This window comes from Schistocerca cancellata, chromosome 6 (genome assembly GCF_023864275.1).
Source record: "Schistocerca cancellata isolate TAMUIC-IGC-003103 chromosome 6, iqSchCanc2.1, whole genome shotgun sequence".
NCBI classification, from domain to species: Eukaryota; Metazoa; Arthropoda; class Insecta; order Orthoptera; family Acrididae; genus Schistocerca; species Schistocerca cancellata.
In genome coordinates, this window is record NC_064631.1 from 257,275,455 (window position 1) to 257,297,551 (window position 22,097).

The following is a 22,097-nucleotide window of genomic DNA, read 5'->3' on the forward strand; positions in this document are numbered from 1 at the left end:
TCTAAATCCTTAGAACTTGAAATTAAGAAATACATCCCACCCGTTCTCATTACACAAATCCCACCCATAAAAGACTGCTCTCATTATATCCCCAAACCCAGCCTTCCACACATACACACTTCAAAAAACTTTTTGCATTGATGTCAGTCTTCATACTTCTCTAGCTCCTCTCATTCTACCTTCCAGGCCAAATAACCCAGCCATCTCGCTGTCCTTTCATACTCACTGCTATGATGAAGGATCACAGGAGGTGGAATTAGAAGTAAAGTTCCATCGTGACTTAAAAATGTGGAAAGAAATTCGCTTCAACAACGACTTCAACATTTCTCATTCGCATCTTATCTATATCTGCTCCATTAGAGATTACTTACATACCTACAGAGCCATGATGTTTATCGTCACCATAAAGTTAATCCTTCCATATTGTAGTCCAAGTTCTGTGAGTGCAAAGAGTGCCTCCTTAATAATAATCATCTTTTCGATGAATGAGAAAAGCCACCACACCACTGGTAAACCTAAGTTTCCAAAAAGTAACCAATGCTCACATCCCCTCGCACTTGCCACACCTTCTATGTCAGATACAAAGGTAAGCCACCACCTGTCCAACCAGATTTAAGAGTATCCAAAAGCCTCATTGACAGCTTTGTTCATCCCAATAAATCCTCCATCCACTTCTTTCTGCAGAAGACTTGATAACATTCGTAGCCATCATCCTCCCAGCATCACCCCATTCCCACATGATCACACTTTCTCCAACTTCTATGCAGTCCAGTTTGTATTTCATCTAACTCTCGAGTCACCCACTTCCTAAGTCAAGTAAATTTCTTCGTATTCAATCGCCTCGACACTCTAGCTTAAATCCTAGTCCTCACCCACACAAACCACTATCTAACGTTTATCATGGAATGACAGCAACACAACGTTCTATTCCACAACATCCGTTCCCTTCGATCAAGCTCCTTTTTCTGCACATTCTATCAAAGGTGTGTGAATTCCTAAGGGACCAAACTGCTGAGGTCATCGGTCCCTAAGTAACTGATGCTAAGAACAACACCCACCCACCCACCCACCCACCCACACACAAACACATACACACACACACACACACACACACACAACCATGCCCGAGGGAAGACTTAAACCTCCGGTGGGAGGGGCCGCTCAATCCGTAACATGGCGCCTCAAACCACGTGGGTACTTCACGCGGCCACATCATATCCCAACGCAGCATCAGTACCTTCAACGTAAATGAAACGTTCCTTCATATTATACCAACCAAAGCTCTTCCTATATCCTATACTGTACAGATAGTCCACTTCCCACTACACAAGGTGGAATTGCAATTGGGCACTAGAGATACACAACCCCTTGAAAACACTTCCACTGAACAGATCGTCCTTAACGTCCTCTGCAAAAATCTGACTATGTTGGCATATACATCTGACCTTATCACCCCATCTCCTATGATTTCCTAATCCATATATATATATATATATATATATATATATATATATATATATATATATATATATATATATAATATCTATATATATAATTGCTGATGATCTTAACATACATAGCTGATCCTGTGCATAGTGGTGTTACCAGTTAAAAGCTGATACTGATCCAATCCCATGATACACCCATTCTGAAAGTAATAACACGAGATGCCTTCTTGGGCACATCCTCTATTCATTTGGAAGTGACCATCTACCTGCGCTACTCACTATACCCACACAAAACTTCACCCTCAAGTACTTCATCCCCATATTCAAGACTATTGCTGTACCGATTTGAGTTTCCTCTGGCCCTGCATAGACACCTATATTAATGGCTGCTCACTAACCGCCCAATAACGTGATAAACCGCCTTGCCACCTCTACCCCCCCCCCCCCCCAAGCTTTTATCGACCCACATTACTGGGAAGACCTTATATGTTAATCACCCCAATCTCTCTCTCCACACTCTCTAGTCTTCCTCTGAAAATCGTATCAAAAATGGTTCAAATGGCTCTGAGCACTATGGGACTTAACAGCTGTGGTCATCAGTCCCCTAGAACTTAGAACTACTTAAACCTAACTAACCTAAGGACGTCACAAACATCCATGTCCGAGGCAGGATTCGAACCTGCGACCGTAGCAGTCGCGCGGTTCCGGACTGCGCGCCTAGAAAATCGTATCATTTTTACTGTTTCATTCCGTGTATGTACTCGTTCCCAGGAAATACAGAGAAACAGAACGCGGTTACTGGCATCTGACATCCACCAGACGTAACGCTAAACTCACCGTACGCTCTCAAATTATTGGAAAGCGTTCAGTTGACAAACCGGCAGTATGTTCGTAATGCACTAAATTCTCTGTCACAGCATTCATTCCCTTCTTGACGAATCAAGCAAAGCTGACCATACTGCGTATCTCTGTGACATCTTCACAATTCCTGACGACTCTCATTTCGACTACTCACTATGTTCCACAATCCACGAATACATATAATTGTCACAATTATTGCTCCCATCTTCCACAACTTGATCAACGTACTACAGAGTCAGAGACAATTAGAGCACACGACATAAAACAAGTAGTACACACCAAAAAAGGATGTAACACTGTCATCAGCCAGGCCTGAATTATCTATCAACACCTATGGCTTCTTTCTAGTCACCCTAGCAACCCTTTTACACACGATCTTTTCCACAGATTACTATCCTGGATGATGTTTGGTTTGTGGGTCGCTCAACTGCGCGGTCATAGGCGCCCTTACAAAGTCCCAATTTTTACACAGTCAAATTTTTAGACGGTCCGATCTAGCCACTGTTACGAATGATGATGATGATGACGAAGACAACACAAACTCCCAGTCCCCGGGCAGAGAAAATCCCCAACCCGGTCGGGAATCGAGCCCTGGACCCCGTGATCCAGAGGCAGCAACGCTAGCCACCAGACCACGAGCTGCGGACTACTATCCTGGAGGTGAAACCTACAAAATTCTAATTTTTCTCAAAAAACAAAGAAATCCCTTATCGATACTTTCTCTTACTGCCCTGTCACCATCACCTCAATGTTTAGCTAGGCCTCCCAAAACATCAACATCTAAACCAGCATCAACTCCTTCCTGCTAAGCAGTGTTGTTTCCACCTCAACTTTTCCTCTTGTTACGAGCTCAGTAACCTCTACGATATCAGCAAATTCGATTCCTACATCCCTATTGTCTCTCCTCTAATATCCAATTTTATGATAGGCTAGCGGCACATCTATTGACATATGGCATCTGTCACCTTTGCTGTCTGTATATTCTCTGATCGAAGTTTCTTGTCACTCCCTCTCCCAAAGAACGAAATCTACCGCAGTATTTATGCACCCTATCAACTACAACTCTTTCCCACCCATCTCATCCCGTTTTATAACTCCCTCTTCCCTCTACATCTAAGCCTATACCTTCTCTTCATTCTATAGTTATGCCCATACTGCAAACTTCTCTTCCTTTCCTGTATTCCCACCACTCATCCCAACACCTACTTTCATCTCCATAAATACTGTCTAATGAATATTTCAACCGTGCAGGGAAGATAATGTTCGCCTCCCCAAAAACAATTTTTCCTGATTGCAGGACCGTTAAAATTTTGGTGGAAGTGCTGTGCTCCTTTTCAAGGACTTAACCGCTTCTGCAATGTATTTTTAAATATACGTTTAATGCTTTTGTTTTAACTTGTAGTTCTTTTTGATTTTGATTGGAAAATGAACAAAGTCAACAGTATTATTTCATCTGAATACCAGCTAACAGGTCAACCTTTTCATATATTTTTAGAAACATTTGTATATGTTTCACAACTTAATTCTATTATTCCGTAAAAACGAATATCTGCAACTCGTTTTAGAAGGTGACGATGAAAGGTGGCTACACTGAGTCACAGCGCCAGAGATTGCGCCAAAGAGTATTATTCAGCCGCCTCCACTGGCAGTGCTTGTCGTGAAGTCGTCGTGGAGAGTGCTTGTCGAGAAGCGGTGGTAGAGAGTGCTTGTGGAGATGTTGCAATAGCATGTCGTTGTTGAGAAGTTCCCATGGAGAGTGCTTGTTCAGATGTTGTCATATTGCTTTGATGGACAAGAGTGTACTTTTCGTCAATATATATGAAGGTAAGAAAATTCCTTTTTTTAATTATTTCAATGTCTTAAACAATAATGCCTCTTGGTCACAGGTTCAGTCAACAAAGCATCTGGCTCGTGTTCTTCTATTAGACTTTATTTCTGGTTTCTATGTGTAATTATAGTATTTTTGGTTTTTTTAGTTATTTCAGTACAAATGGTGTTTAAAATATCTGGTCTTATTGAGGAAGAACCGTGCCAGATGTGTACGTTGAATCACACTTCCACACGCAGAACAGCTACACTTGTGTTTTGTTGTTTCGTAGGTTTTATAGTTGCTGGGGACTTAATTAATTAGTTGTGTTAACAGAAGTTTTCTTTCATTCTTTGTTGTTGTTCTATGCAGTCAGATTGCGCACTAATACTACTCAGGGCCAACTGGTTACGAGGCTGCGTAACCGGACAGACAGTGAAAATATTTGCATAAACAAAAAAATTAATTAAGCCCCCATGCACGTGGCGACCGCTGCTTCGGATCGTCCCTTGGAATTCTTCTGATAGTAAAAATAGCAGACAGTAGTTTTGTTGAAGTAATTTGTAGTTTAGTAATTGTAGTCTATATTGCATGTGTAGATTTGGTAATGAACATTTGTAGTTGTGTTGTCATTCTTTTAATGGTATTTTGGCAGAATTTAATTTTTGACGTCTTGTATATGGGTTTGACAATTTTGTGCAATTATGAAGATTTCAATTGTTCGTTAGGCGTGTTTGTCAGGAAACATTTCGTGTGAATGGTATAGTAGGAGATAAAGTGTCCCGTAATTTTCGTATAGGAACGAGTTTTGTATGTTTTGTAAATGATTACGCGATCGATGAAAAAGGCAAAAATGATGGATAGTGAGAATGATGAAATTGTTGACATGGCAAACTCGGCAACACAGGAGAACAGAATGATGAACAAGGAAGTGGAAAACAATTTAATAAGTCGGGAAAATAGCCCGGAAACAGTTCAAAATTTTTCACAATCTAAAAATCCAGAAGATTCTGGAATAGTATCGAACACAGATAGCTTTACGGCTATGTCGAAGGAAGTTAGTTTTACGGGAAATGTTAGGGGCGAAAAGAATTTCGAACCAGTTAATATGGAGCAGTTAATGAGTGCAGTATTAAATTTGGGATCACAAATAGGAACAATTAAGACAGATATGGGAACAATGGCAACACGGTTAGACTCACAAATGGGAACAATGGAGCAGTTACGATCTGAATTAAAGACAGATATGGGAACAATGGCAACACTGTTAGACTCACAAATGGGAACAATGGAAACACGGTTAGACTCACTGGGATCATAGTTAGGATCTGAATTAAAAATAATGGAAACACGGTTAGATTCACGAATAGGGACATGTTTCAAAAACATGAAAGATGAATTAAAGAAAGAAATGAGAGAAGAAGTACAACCGATTTTGAATTCTCACAATAATAGATAAATTGCAGTAGAGATTAGACAAAAGGAACAGGATAGAGAACAGGAAGAAAGAGATCGCGTGATAGTACAAAAATTTTCAGAGTTAAATTTACAACGTGCACACGATAAGGAAGAAATATTTTAAAGAATCGAGGAATCCGTACCAAATGACAGAATAAATAACTTAACACAACAGTATGAACAGTTAACTACCAAATGTGTCAATACTGAAACCCGAGTCACGACACTTACGGAAGACGTAAATAAACAGAAAGAACAAATAGGTGACTTATCGGAAAGAGTTGAGGAGATTGCAGGTAAATTGACAAGTCTTAGTTCAAATGGGGACAGAGATTCAGATGATACAGCTCCATTGCCATTTTCAGAAACCTAAGAGTACCAGAACATAAATAAGCATGTTGAAAATCAGGGAAAATTTAATGATCGCGTTAAAAGGGAATTTGAGGCATTACGAAAGCAAGTCAAACAAATTGAAGGCGAAATCGTAGGAAAAGACAGCAGAAGAAATTTAGAATCACAGATAGCAGAGGGGTTTGAAGAAAAGAATTTGTTTCATTTACGAGAAGCAACAAGAGAGCGTCGGGCGCGCGAACTTGACAATAATCGACATTCGGACTGGGACAGACGCGGTAGGTCTTTGTCGCCACGAGGAGAAAACTTTGACTATAAATACTTCTTAACTGTTCGGAAATTTAAGATTTTTCGTAATTCTAAGAACGACATACATCCATGTTCATGGTTAGATCAATTTATGTACACACTTCCACCAAATTGGCCACTAAGTCACAAACTGGAATTTATGTGCGGCTATTAAAGTCCTCAGGGGATTCGCTACACTAAGTGAATATGTGCCGTAGCGTGCACAGGGCCCCGAGCTGTAGTAGTGCTATTTCCCTTTTAGTTTTCTGCACTGCTGCCTACTCTTTTACTATTCTTTGCATCTATCAAAACAACCCTTCGACTATCAATCTATCTAGAGAGCGTGTAAAAAATAACCGGATATGACTATTTTACCCAAAAGTGATTTCGGAAATTACCGTTTGGACTTACTATATCTTCTGCAGCATTCATTCGTAGTTTAAACGAAATTTTACCTGTTTATCTTCGTGACAATATCACTTCAATGTTGACGATATTCTTATTGCTAAACGTTCTTGGAGTGAGCATAACAAAATTTTGGATTCATTATTACGTATTTTTGCAAGAGTTGGCATTACAGTGAACCTGGAAAAATCTGAATTTGGTCGTTCTCAGGTGAAATTTCTCGGTCATATTATTTCTACAGAAGGTATTCTTCCTGATCCAGAGAAACTAGATGCTATTCGTAATTATGCTGTTCCTACCACAAAACGCGATGTTCGTAGTTTCCTTGGTGTCTGTAATTTTCTTAGACGCTTTGTTAGATTGGACAATTTGCCCACACCTCGTTTATGTGAATTGTCGGGAAAGAATTCTAATTGGTGTTGGGATGAGGAAGCTCAATCAGAGTTTGAACAACTTCGTGATGCTTTAGTTGCTGCTCCACTTCTTCCACATCCGGATTTATCTAAAGATTTTTGTTCGGCGACGGACTCATCATACAATGGCCTAGGTGCACACTTATTTCAAGAGATAGAAGAAAACGGCGTTGTAGTACAGAAAACTATTGCATTTGGAAGTCGTGTTCTCTCTAAATCAGAAAAGAATTGTTCGATTACTGAACTTGAGGCCTTGGCTGTTGTATGGGCTTTCACAAAATTTCGCATATTTTTGTATGGCAGACATACTAAAGTTTACACTGATCATCGAGCTCTGGAATTTCTTATGTCAGCAAAATTAACTCATGGAAGATTGTCACGATGGGCGCTGTATCTACAGGAATTTGAATTTAGTATTGTTTACATACAGGGTTCTTCAAATATTATTGCTGATCCTTTATCACGTGCACCGATGGGTTTGAAACAAAGTGCTGAAGAGGACTGCAAAGAAAACAATTATTGTTTAATGTATATTCAAGGTGTTGCGTTTGAGAATTTTATTTCGTCTTCGCTCCAGGACATCGCTAAGGAGTGAAACAAGGATCCAATCTGGAAGGACATTAAGGAGAAGTGGAGGAGAAAGGAAAGCGTAGCGATTAGACAGTATTATTTAGTTCGCAATGATATTCTTTTTAAACGAAAATCGGTCGACAACTGTTTGGTTAGTTTGTATTCCTGATGAGTGGGTTAATAAATTGATTTGGTACACACATTTCAGTTATGCACACTTCGGTCCCGGAAAATGCTTTCATAAATTACGAGAAAATTGCTACTTCAGTAATTTGGAAAAATGTATTCGATCTGTTCTTGCCAAATGCAAATTATGTCAAAAGGCTAAGCCGCCAACTATTTCTCACAGAGCACCGTTGTTTCCTATCATTCCAGTGAAATTAAACGACATGGCTGCAGTCGATTTGTTCGGTCCAGTGGTTCGTTCTACTAATGGTTTTGCGTACATTTTGGTAGCAGTGGAATTGACATAAAAATATGTGTGTTTTACACCTTTTTGCAAAGCAACAGCTCGTTCAGTATCTAACGCTTTCATCTAACATTTTCTTAAAGAAGTGGGTCATGTTGATAAAGTTATATCAGAAAATGGATCACAGTTTCGCTCTAAAATTTGGCTTCGTACTCTACAGCGTCGTAAGATTAAACCAATTTTCATTTCACTTTTTCACCCTCAATCTAACGCTTCAGAGAGATGGATGAAGGAAATCAATAAATTGTGTCGACTTTATTGTCATCGGAATCACAGAACGTGGGATCAGTATCTTCATATTTTTCAAAACATTCTGAATGAACTCCCTAATGATTCAACTTCTTTACCGCCTATATTGATATTGAAAAATAAAGCACCGTCAAATCGCATTTCTGAAATCATTCCTTTTCCGCCTACACGGAAACTGCAGCATTCTGAAGTTGTCAACCTGGCTCTACAAAATATTGCATCTGCGGCTGCTTGAAGAGAGAAATCAGCTAAACGTCCTGGTCGTTTAAAAATCTTGTCAGTTGGTCAAAAAGGTGTTAATTAAGTCTCATCGTTTGTCTCACAAAGGAAAAGGCTTGTGTCGCTAATTTTTTCTGCTTTATAACGGTCCATATAGGATTTGCAAAATTATTCATGATAACACTGTTGAAGTAGAAACTCTTAAATCTCGGCGATCTAAGGGAATACATCACATATCGAACGTTAAAATTTTTGTGGAATGACATACTTTCGAGAAACCAACAGTTATACGTAAACATGCAGAGAATACAAGGATACCGCGCTGTGTTTTGGTGGCGGCACACACTCAAAGCAACAGTCAAGTCTGCGCGCCGCACAAGGCAGTCGTTGACCTCAAACAATTACTTCCTACGTCATGCGCCTACCGCTGATCGAGCGCTCAGTGCGAATGCACTGATAGCCGTAAACAAATACGCAGTCTAATTTCTCCGATTAAATTCAGTATAAAGCTATAGTGACTTGATAAATTATGTTATTAACGTTCAGTATTTTTCAGGATACGGTTATATAAAATATTTAAGAACTTCAGGTAAATTCTGTGTGTGTCTGACGTTAAGAGGACTTGCTATCGAGAAATTTTCAGGAAGAATGTAATTTCGAAGAAGAAAGTAATAAACTAAAAAGGTAACTATTAATTGGGTTTATTTTTCAGGTAACATATTTCCACTTAGGTACGTACTTTAGACGTAATTTGCTGCTCGCGATATCGAGATTTATACTTTGTGTTAACTGATTTTGACAGTGATTGATTAATGAACAGGGTTGTTAATTATGTACATTATGCATTGCTTGGCTGCTATGCTTTTTTTAATGTGCCTGCTGTGCTTATTTCTTTAAATTATAATTGTCACCTGATTAATTGTGCTGACTGTGGTTATGTATGTAAGTTATACTTTGTGATTTATCTGCTTGCGCCTTCATGTTTACTTATTAAGATTACATATGAACATTTATTTGCTTATGCTGATATGATGCCAATGACCTGTTTATTATGTAAGATAACATATTTGCTGCTTTGCGTATGGATTGCATATTTGCACATTTCTGCTTGTTGTCATAACTATTCTTTAATTTGGTATATAGAAATGCTGATGTACAGTGTACGAACACAGAGTTTGGGTCGCACTACGGTATTAATTATTGTTCGCTTGGCAGAGCCTCGTTGTAGGGATTGTGCTACATCCATTTGTTGACATTGTATTCTCTACTGGTATATTTACTCGCTATTGAATGTTTTGCTTACGCTCAGTGCTTTATATTTTAAGATAAGAAAATGAACTACCATGAGCTGGAGATTTTATGGAAGCTGTATAAATTTATGTTACTAGGAAGAAAGCTAACGACATGACATACCAACACTAGGTTTAGACCATTGACAGTTATTACACTGCATTCTTCGTGAGCAACTGAAATAGTAAGTGACACTTGACACAAGAAATACTCCACATGTTTGCTTCTGTTTTGCCATGATTCTTGAAGTGGTGTACACACTGTGAAATATTACGATTTATTCATTCAAAGTCTTATGTGATCTTTCATACTATGTACTCGCACCTACTTACTGAAAGTTATTGAAACTGAAGGCTGTTAGAGGTCATGTATGCATTTCTTTTATTTTATGATGGACAAGGTAACCAAAATGTATTTTATAATTCATAATGAGTAGAAGATTTGGCTCAGATGGATTACACAGAGGTTGTGTGTGGACATTGTGTCTTCGGATTGTATGGGATGATGAATTGAAGTTTGCACTAGGATTTTATCTGTACTTGTTCGAGGAGACTGACTAGAGGAAAGAGTTGTTAGGGAAGTGAAATGATATTGGTGATAACGTTTATACGTATCGACGTATTGAAGAGGTATTATTGAGGTATTGAGATTGTGTGAAGTTGATGATTATTGAAGTTTTGGTAGACAAGAGGTAAGGTAAATGATATTCATGATAAGGTTTATATGTATTGACGTAAGAGGTATTATTGAAGTATTAAGATTATGTGATGCTGATGATTATTGGAGTTTTGGTGGATAAGAGGTGAAGTAAGTAAGGAGCATTTTTGTTTGTTTGTTGGTCTATATGGAACGAGGAGGATGAAGATAGCAGACTAGAACACTCAAGTGGAAAGAAGATTGTCTACACACATACTTTGTTAAATCACTAAGCAGTATATACTTTTTTTTTTTTTTTTTTTTTTTTTTTTTTTTTTTTTTTTTTTTTTTTTTTTTTTTGAGAGAGGAAGCATTTGCAAATCTTGGCACACTGACAGTTGTTCAGCAACCGTACATTTGATTTGGCTTAGCAAACATTGGTCTTGAGATGATGACTACGACATTGACTAACTATTATTGACTGCTATACACTGTTACCACTACTACCTGATACACATGTTGAACATCAAATTTTGACAGAATTGCATTTACACAGTCAACACTATTCAATTACACAGCAGTACTTAATGTGGATGAAAGATGAGTGAGTGTGTTTTGTGTGTTTTCCTTTCCTAATCCCAAATAATTGGTACCGACCTATCTCCTAAATATTATTTTACTTGTTTGTTGTGGCTTGCACTGACACCCATAAATATTATAGGTTTACTGATATTTGTGTATTTGTAATAGTTAATACGACAATTCTCTGATATCATTTGTGTGTTTGTTATAATTTGTATGTTTAGTATAAGAGCATTGATAATGATTTTGTAAAAGCAATTGTGTGTACATTCAAACTGTTGCTGTCTGCACCTGCTCAACATTACTGGGTGCCAATGATGGACTGCTTCTACTGAAATGATGTCACTTGTTGGTGTCTGCACCTGTTCAACATTACTGGGTGCCACTAATGGACTGCTTCTACTGAAATAATGTCACTTGTTGGTGTCTGCACCTGTTAAACATTGCTGGGTGCCACTACTGGAACTGCTTCTACTGAAATGATGTCACTTGTTGGTGTCTGCACCTGTTCAACATTACTGGGTGCCACTAATGGACTGCTTCTGCTGAAATGATATCACTTGTTGGTGTCTGCATCTGTTCAACATTCCTGGGTGCCACTTGGAAATGTTTAATTTCTCTTGATAAACTCTGATGAACTGTCTAATTAGTGATAGTGAATATTATGGACTGTTACGTACACTTGTTCAACATGAAGGGTGCCACTAGGAGATGTTTAATTTGTGCTAATGAACTTTGATGAACTGTCTAATTAGTGATAGTGAACATTATGGATTGTTACTTGCACCTGCTCAACATTACTGGGTGCCACTGATGGATTGCTTCTACTGAAATAATGTCACTTGTTGGTATCTGCACCTGTTGAACATTACTGGGTGCCACTGATGGAACTGCTTCTACTGAAATGATGTCACTTGTTGGTGTCTGCACCTGTTCAACATTACTGGGTGCCATTGATGGACTGCTTCTAATGAAATGATGTCACTTGTTGGTGTCTGCATCTGTTCAACATTCCTGGGTGCCACTGTTGAAGCTGTTTAAATACTGTTGATGAAATGTTATGAGACTGCTATTTGCACCTGTTGATCATTGCTGGATGCTACTGTTAAAACTGTTAACTACTCTGAGGAGTCCTGCTTGTTTATTGAACTATTGACAAGACTTTATGTGAATATTTGTATAAACTAATTTTTTGTGTGTTTACTGTTTATGAAATGTTATGAGATTCTTACCTGCACCTGTTCGTCATTTCTGGTGCCATTGATTGAATAATACTTATGTAAACTGTTATGTAAAATCACATGTATTCAAACATTTGTATTCCTTACTGTATTTTATATATTAGGTTATTGAATGGTCAGTGCAAAGCCAAAATTTATTTAGTTATGTGATATTTACTTATTAATATTACTTCTTAATTTTTGTCTGTATTTTTTGGACGAATTTGGTGGTTTTTTCACCACCAATGCTGGCAAAAATACCATCAAATTCTAGCCCATGGAGGAGGGGCATATGAAAGGTGGCTACACTGAGTCACAGCGCCAGAGATTGCGCCAAAGAGTATTATTCAGCCGTCTCCACTGGCAGTGCTTGTCGTGAAGTAGTCGTGGAGAGTGCTTGTCGAGAAGCGGTGGTAGAGAGTGCTTGTGGAGATGTTGCAATAGCGTGTCGTTGTTGAGAAGTTCCCATGGAGAGTGCTTGTTCAGATGTTGTCATATTGCTTTGATGGACTAGAGTATACTTTTCGTCAATATATATGAAGGTAAAAATATTCCTTTTTTTAATTATTTCAATGTCTTAAACAATAATGCCTCTTGGTCACAGGTTCAGTCAACAAAGCATCTGGCTCGTGTTCTTCTATTAGACTGTATTTCTGGTTTCTATGTGCAATTATAGTATTTTTGTTTTTTTTTAGTTATTTCAGTACAAATGGTGTTTAAAATATCTGGTCTTATTGAGGAAGAACCGTGCCAGATGTGTACGTTGAATCACACTTCCACACGCAGAACAGCTACACTTGTGTTTTGTTGTTTCGTAGGTTTTATAGTTGCTGGGGACTTAATTAATTAGTTGCGTTAACGGAAGTTTTCTTTCATTCTTTGTTGTTGTTCTATGCAGTCAGATTGCGCACTAATACTACTCAGGGCCAACCGGTTACGAGGCTGCGTAACCGGACAGACAGTAAAAATATTTGCATAATCAAAAAATTTAATTAAGCCCCCATGCAACGAATGCATGGACAACAGATTAGTAACACATGCTTATGCAGACGATGTAACTCTCAAAGGTAGGATTATTTTTCTCTGACAGCTGAGGGGCTATTCTCTCTTATCTTCCGCATTTTTATATATGTTCCTTCTTCCATACTCCTAACATTTACGTTGACCTTCTTCTGTAAGAAATTGAAGCTGCCACTTGATGATATTCCTACCGAAGAGGCACAGTTGTGGGGGAATAAAATTTTAAAAGTCGTGGTGAAACGCATACCTTCCAGTAAAAGCAACGAATCTTTTCGGCGGTTACTGGGAGGTAGGAACGGCAGTTACAAAGATGCTGCCAGTTTTCTGTGGCCCACGACAACAGACGCCACATGCATTTCCTTTGCGAATTTCAAGAGGACACGTTGCCATGCTGACTCGTCGTTAATACGGAGGGGTTCCTGGATATTTCTGTCAGGATGAGAATTTGGTTTGGATGAAATCTCCACTGGTGCGATCTCAGGATCAACCCTGATGAACACATCAGCGCATGTGGGAGGAACCTGGGTTTAATTGGCTCAAGAGATGGTGGTAAGAAGAACTTGGGGACAGGCAATACGTCGAGATAGCATGTAACAGATGTCACACGACTAAAATATTTTTGTAAACTGAATCCACTTGAAAATCAACTGAATTTTTCTCATTTGTGCAGCCACAAATAAATATTATTCTTTTCCTTGGCCAAAACAGCTTCTTTTGTAAACTTTTTCGTTACAATGAATTCGTACAATCTCTTTACTCGTTGCAAGTTCAAGAGAATCGCCGTACACTATTTAACTGTATTAGAAATATTCATTCAAATACTCTGATAATATGGATAAACTATACTCTTGGGAAGCCGCCAGATTTGACGTGTCTACACGTATGTTAGAAACTGCTTCCCGATGCCACGAATTTGTATTGGTGTGAATCTCAGAACAGACCGTTTATCAGTCAGTATTGCTCTGTGCCGACCACCTGATGTCCGTTCGTCATACACTTGTAGGAAACATTCTCTGGCGCTGCAGTCATGGACTGTGCGGCTGATCCCGGCGGAGGTTCGAGTCCTCCCTCGGGCATGGGTGTGTGTGTGTGTGTGTGTGTGTGTGTGTGTGTGTTTGTCCTTAGGATAATTTAGGTTAAGTAGTGTGTAAGCTTAGGGACTGATGACCTCAGCAGTTAAGTCCCATAAGATTTCACACACATTTGAACATTTTTGAAACATTCTCTGTGCGATAATGGAGATTCAATATAAACGCTATTGACTTCAGAATTTCGAACTCTTGTGTAATTTCCGACAGACAATGATTAAAGAGTGTTGCATCGAATATCGTCGCCTGTCAGACCCGATAACTCGCGACTTGGCTGCCACATTCATTACACACCCATCTGCACCAGACTGCTCAGACAGCGTGTTAAGACCCACTCATACGCCGCACTAGCAGCAAAATTCACGCTTGTCCGACCCGCTACCTGCGTGGTCAGCGCGGCAGATTCGTGACCGACGCGGTCCGTGTTGGATTCCCGACAGGGTCGGAGATTTCCTCCACTGACGGAATAGATGTTGTTTGTCATCAGTTTCGTAGCGTCGTATCTGTCAAGAAAATCATCTCCTATACGCTTCGTTTTTCCACTATTGTGATAGCTGAATGGACACGAACCGAAAGACTAAGACATTCGCGCATAACTTAAGAGAACCTCAGGTGTGACAGCGTTTCTCGAGAGTTTTTGTGACTGAGTTTGGAGTTTAGGTACTCAACTCCAAAATCACAGATCCATCCTGGAATGTAACGTACTAGACAGGAGACAAATTGGTGAAGTATCTGTATTTCCTGTTTCTGGAAATAGAGGAGAATACGTTTTACATTGGTAAAACTGCAGAAAGACAATTATACACCAGTAGATGATGAATGGTTGTCATGTTGAACGTTGCATGAAGACGACGCAGTAACAAGGTTGAGACTACGGAGTGATTTTGTTAGTTCATACATACCAAAGTCTATGTATGTAACTTCGTGACATATCTCCTAAACCCTTGGAACGATTTCAACTGATCTTGGTACATATACCAATTACTGTCTGGTAAGTACCACTATGGGGTTAAGAACCACTTACCGCGCAACGCGGTGGGGGTGTGGGTGACAAAGTGTTCATGTAGTACTAGGGAATGAGAGCACTGAGTGAAATGCAACCAAATTTACACATAATTTCATATCTTTACGAGCTACTTTCTCGCTGACACCCTTACCATATGACGAAAGAGAAAAATATTTATCGTTTACTATATTTTCGCTGTTCATGCCGTAAAACTAACGCATCAGGCATGACTTTTTAATTTACTATTTCTTTACTACTACCTCTATCAGCATCACATTTTGTACATCTACGACTACATGTCTGCCCCGCAAATCACACTTAACTGCCTGGCAGAGGGTTCACTGAACCACCTTCACACTAATCACCTATTATTCCATCTCGAACAGCGCGCTGGAAAAACGAACACGAACAACTACATATTTCCTTGCGCGCACTACCTTCCCTTATTTTACTATGAGGATTGTTTCTTCCTACGTAGGTCGGCGTCATCAAAATAATTGAGCTTTCGAAGGAGAAAGTAGGTGACTGAAATTTCGTGAGAAGATCCCGCCGCAACTAGAAACGCCTTTTTTAAAATAATGTCCAACAGAAATCCTGTATCGTGTCTGTGACATTCTCTTCACTATTTTCCGATAATACAAAACCCGCCGCCCTTCTCTGAACTTTCTCATTGTACGCCATGAATTCTATCGAATTAATGGATCCTACACCACGCAGCAGCACTCCAAAAGATAGTAGGCAATCTGTTTAGTACATCTGTCACATCTCCTAATATTTTGCCGCTGAAACGCAATCTTTTGTTTGTCTTCCCCACAGCATTTTCTATGTGTTTTCCCAATTTTGTAATTGTAATTCCTAGGCATTTAGTTGAGTTTAGACCATTAGATTTGCCTGATTTATCATGTAACCAATGTTAAATGGATTCCTGTTAGCACAATGTGGGTGACCAGACACTTTTCGTTATTTGGGGTCAGTTTCTAATTTTCGCAACATACAGACATCTTACCTGAATCGTTTTGCAATTGGTTTTGATCTTCTGGTGACTTTACTAGACGATAACGACAAGATCATCTGTAAACAACCTAAGACGCCTGCTTGGAGTGTCTGCTAAGGTGTTTATATAGGTAAGGAATAGCAGAGGACCTATAACACACATGGGGAACGTCAGAAATCACTTCTGTTTTAAATGATGACTTTCCATCAGTCACTACGAACTGTGACCTCTCTAACAGGAATTTACTTATCCCGTCGCCTAACGGAGGCGATATTCCGTAAGCACGCAATTTGATTACAAGCCACCTGTGAGGTATGGTGCCAAAAGACTTCTGTAAATCTAGAAGTACGGAATTAATTTGAAATCCCTTGTCGATAGCACTCAACACTTCGTTTGAACTAAGAAGTAGTTGTGTTTCAAGAGATCGATGTTTTCTAAATCTGTTTTGATTATCTGTGAATAGCCCGTTCTCTTTACTATATTTTCCAAAATCCTGCTGAATATCGACGTTAGTGATAAGGACCTGTAGTTTATAGAGGACTACTCCTATTGCCTTTCTTGAATATTGGTCCGACCAGTGCAACTTCCCAGTCTTTGTGTATAGATCTTTCGTCGAGCGAGCGATTGTGTGTGATTGTAAATTATGGAACAATTGCATCAACATACTCTGAAAGAGACCTAATTGGTGTACAATATGGACCGAAGACTTGCTTTCATTAAGCACTCCGAGGGTATCTATTTCTATGTTACCCCATTTGGCAGCGGTTCATGATTCGAATTCTGGATTATTTACCTCGTCTTCTTTGGTGAAAGAATTTTGGAAGGCTGTGTTCAGTGACTCTACTGTCATCGACAGTATTTCCATTGCTACCGAGGCATTGATTGTGTATTGCCGTTAGCAGACTTTAGAGTCTACATATGACCAGAATCTCCTTGGATTTTCTGCCAGGTTTCGAGACAACGTTTCGCTGTAGAAACTATAATAGGCCTCTCGCATTGCAGGTCCGCGATAAATTTAGAGCTTCTGTAAAAGGTCGGCACTCTCGGGGATTTTGCGTTCATTTAAATTTGGCGCGCTTTTTACATTGTTTTTGAAACAATGCTCTGATCTTTTTTGTATACCATGGAACATCAGTTCCGTCGTTTGTTAGTTTATTTGGTATAAATCTCTCAACCCCTGACTGAATTATTTCCTTGAAGTGCACCCATAACTGCTCTACACTTATTTTGTTAACTTGGAAGGAGTAGTGATTATCTCTAAGGAAGGCATCAACCAAATTTTATCTGAGTTTTTGAACAGATATTTCTTGTTTATTTTTTGTGGATTTGGGAGTTATGATATTCACTCTCGCTACGTCAACACTATGTTATTTAATTCCTATATCGATTTTGATGCTCGTTATTAGCTCAGGATTATTTGTTGCTAAGAGGTGAAGTGTGTTTTTGCAACTGATTGCAGGCAGTATTCACATATAACGCTGAATGTAGCTGCAAAACATATGATTGTACGACACATCGTTCAGAAGATATGACGCCATAAAAATTAAGCTGCATGACAACAAAATTGTAACGAAACTGACGCTACAGATAAAATAGGGGTAAAATTTGAGTGAAATAAATAAAATACATGTGAAAATTGCGTACACCGACAAAACCAAGGACTAAGAAGCTCTTCCTAAACCTATGGGTCGGTTTCAAACAGACATAGTACACATATTACTTAATACCAACACACATCAAAAAAAGTTTTGTATCATCTACTTCCGAGAGTCCCGGAACCTGTACAGAAAATTGGAATAGAGATCAACATAAACATAATTTCCACCCTTTTTATTGCTTATGTAAACCACACATTGCATGTTGTACCACCATATAGCGAGACCGTCAAAGGTGGTTACTGTAAACACCGATACCTCTAATACCCAGTAGCACGTTCTCTTGCATTGACGCATGCCTGTATTCGTTTCGGCATACTATCTAAAAGTTCATCAAGACCCTATTGTTCCAGATTGTTCCACTCCTCAACGGCAATTTGGTGTAGATTCCTCAGAGATGTTGTTGGGTTACGTCATCCATAAATAGCACTTTTCAATCTATCCCAGGCACATTCGTTAGGGTTCATGTCTGGAGAACATGCTCGCCACTATTGTCGAGCGAAGTCGTTATTCTGAACGAAGCCATTCACAAGATATGCCAGATGGGGACGCGAATTGTCGTCCATGTTGACGAATGCCTCGCCAAAATGCTGCCGATATGGTCGCGCTACCGATCGGAGGATGTCATTCACGTTTCGTACAGCCGTTATGGCGCCCTCCATGACCACCAGCGTTGTACGTCGGCCCACATAATGCCACCACAAAGCAGCAGAGAACGTCCACCTTGCTGCACTTGCTGGACAGTGTGTCTAAGGCGTTCAGAGTAACTGGGTTGCTTCCAAGCACGTCTCCGATGGTTCTCTGGTTAAAGGCATATGCGACACTCGTCGAAGAGATCTCGAGCGGTTCATTCGGCATGTTGTTGGGTCTATCTGTACCGCCCTGCATGAAGTCGTGTTTGCATGGATGGATCTCGCTATGGACGTCGGGAGTGAGGTTCAAATGGCTCTGAGCACTATGGGACTCAACTGCTGAGGTCATTAGTCCCCTAGAACTTAGAACTAGTTAAACCTAACTAACCTAAGGACATCACAAACATCCATGCCCGAGGCAGGATTCGAACCTGCGACCGTAGCGGTCTTGCGGTTCCAGACTGCAGCGCCTTTAACCGCACGGCCACTTCGGCCGGCGGACGTCGGGAGTGAAGTTGCGCATCATGCAGCTTATTGTGCACAGTTTGAGTCGTAACACGACGTTCTGTGGCTGCATGAAAAGCATTATTCAACAAGGTAGAGTTGCTGTCAGGGTTCCTTCGAGCCATAATCCGTAGGTAGCAGTCATCCACTACAGTAGTAGCCCGTGGACGGCCTGTGCGAGGCATGTCATCGACAGTTCCTGTCTCTCTGTGGCTCCTCCAGTTCCGAACAACATCGTTTTGGTTCACTCCGAGATGCCTGGACACTTCCCTTGTTGAGATCCCTTCCTGGTACAAAGTAACAATGCGGACGATGTCAAACCGCGGTGTTGGCCGCCTAGACACGGTTGATTTACAGAGAACACGAGCCTGGTGGTATGACTGGAACTAATCGGCTGTCGGACCCCCTCCATCTAATAGGCGCAGCTCAAGCATGGTCGTTTACATCTTTGGGCGGGTTTAGTGACATCTCTGAACAGTCAAAGGGACTATGTCTGTGATACAATATCCACAGTCAACGTCTATCTTCAGAAGTTCTAGGAACTGGGGTGATGGAAAACTTTCTTTGATGTGTGTATAAATAAATACTGTGGGGGTAGGAGCACTCTCTTATCGGAGTGGTGAGAGTAGGGGAGGAGAGGATGGACAGAGAGGGGGGGAGGATGAGAACGACAGAGAGAGCAGTATTAGGAAACGGACAGTGAAAGGGAAGAGCAGGAGATGGACAGGAAAAGGGGTGAAAAGAAAGTAGACACTGAAAGGAAAGAGGAGGAGGTCGACAGAATGCGAGGGGTGGAGCGACGGGACAGAGAGAGAGGGTAGAAAAATACGTACAGGGATAATGGATAAGTTGAGATGGACAGTGAGAGGTGGAATTGGCGATGGACAAGGAGAGAGGGGAGGAGGAGATGAAGACAGGGGAGGAGTTGGTTTACTTAGAGGACTGAGGAAGAGACAGAATGAGGAGGAGGGGGTGGAATTAGAGGGGAGGATAAGACAGAGGGGTAAGAAGCAGACGGGCGAATGGGGTAGGAGAAGGTGGACTGAGATTAGGGCCCAGGAAATGAACAGAGACTGTGGCCGGAGGAGGTGGACGAGGAAGAGACGGACGGAGAGAGGGGTATGGAGGAAATGGACTGCAGTAAACATTCATACGCCGGAACGTGGCTACGCAACTAGTAATGACATAAATGATGACAATGTGAATAACAACAGTAATATAGAGAGATCTTTTGGTTACTTTTTAATTTTATATATTGTCTGATTTTTCTGTGGAAACAGCAAAGAGTTGCCCAAGATACGTACGTGGTGGCGAGGTGTATGTAGAGGTTCTGGAAGACGCAGAAGATGCCGACGCACAGATCAGCAAAGGCGAGGTTGGCAAGCAGGAAGTTGGTAACGGAACGCAGCCGCCGTGACATGGTTACCACCATAATCACCATCAGATTTCCTGCGGAACAAGATCAGGAACATGCGGTAAAACGCACCTTTTGTTTATCTGTTTTGCATATCTGAAAATACATACATGTGCTGAAATAAATGTGTCGCAGCTGTAATGTTTTCATAAACTGAATTTCTGCATATGTATCTCTTCCCCCTCCCCCCAAAAAAGTTCTTTTGTGGTGGGTAATAATGCTTCATTCTTCGAAATACTGTAACTATTGAAACGTGCTTGGGCAGCTGAACGACAATAGATTGATTACAAAAGCTTTTACAGCATGTCACACTAGCTTCACGAATTATAGATTTCATTTTGGTATTGTAACTGCATTGATTTGAGAAAAAAAACATTAAACGGTCTTAATATAATAATGTGTGAGGTGACATACATTCTCCTCTGAGCAATTTCTCATCTCAAATTTTCCCAAACGTTCATGAACAATGTTTTGAAAAACTTTCGACTACTAAAAATAGTAATGCGAGGTATTCCGCTCCAACTGTATTCAATAGCGTAATAACATTTTTTATTGACAAAATGTATCGTTAGAGTACCCTCACAATCTCGACCAATTACAACAGCATGTTTATTACCCTTGCTGTATATTGTTCTGTCTATATGGCAGTTCAGCAGGAATGTTACCTACATGCTCACATGCCCTTCTGCAGTTGTAGTCGTTTCTTGTTTGCTTTTTATCGGTGAGGGAATGTATGCTGTCTCTAGGAAGACAGACAACTAATCTTAGAGCAAAACATTCTGTCGACGACGAAGTTAATCGGAGTAAAATACAAATTGATTTGGCTGAGGTTAGACTGGTATACAGGTTATGATCTTTTTGGATGAAAACCTTACTTTTCTTCTAAAGTGATTAAGGAGAACCACTGAAAATCTGAATAAGAATGAGCTCAATGTAATTTGAACATTGTTTCAACACGACACTAAATCAGCGTGTCCTACCTCGGTTGAAGTCAAAGAGACAAGGCATATATTTCTAGATGGTATGTTCAGTGTATCAAAAGGACGTATCAAAAAGAATCATCCGTTTTTTAAAAAAATCGTAACTATTACGTTATTTGAGATATGTGCGTGAAAAACGCATTGTTGATAAGAGCAAACTTTCGAGTTCTACATGGTTCCCGTTAGGCAGCAACAGTGTGCGCCCACTTGAGTTGTAGTAAAAATGGTGTCGGGACAACAGAAAGCATTTTGTGCTCTACGTTTTGCGCAGTGCGGGTCAGTAATAACTGTTCAGCGTGACTCCCGTACCAGATTTGGTGTGGATACTTGTACAAGCAGAAAGCATTAGACGATGGCATGAACAATTCCGAGAAACAGGTTGTTTGTGTAAAGGCAAATCGCCGGGCCGTCGCGGAGTATCTGACAAAGACGTCGACGCATCTGCCATAGTTTCACAGGGAGTTCGCAGAAATCCGTCCGCCGTGCAGCTGAGCAGCTGAACTTGCCCCCGATGTCCGTCTGGCGTGTTGCATCGACG

General features: G+C 40.2%; 1 pseudogene; it reads right to left on the minus strand.

Annotated features, from left to right (window-relative positions):
- The window catches only part of LOC126088271 (trissin receptor-like), a 196,680-nt pseudogene that overhangs the window by 120,670 nt on the left and 53,913 nt on the right, over positions 1-22,097 (minus strand).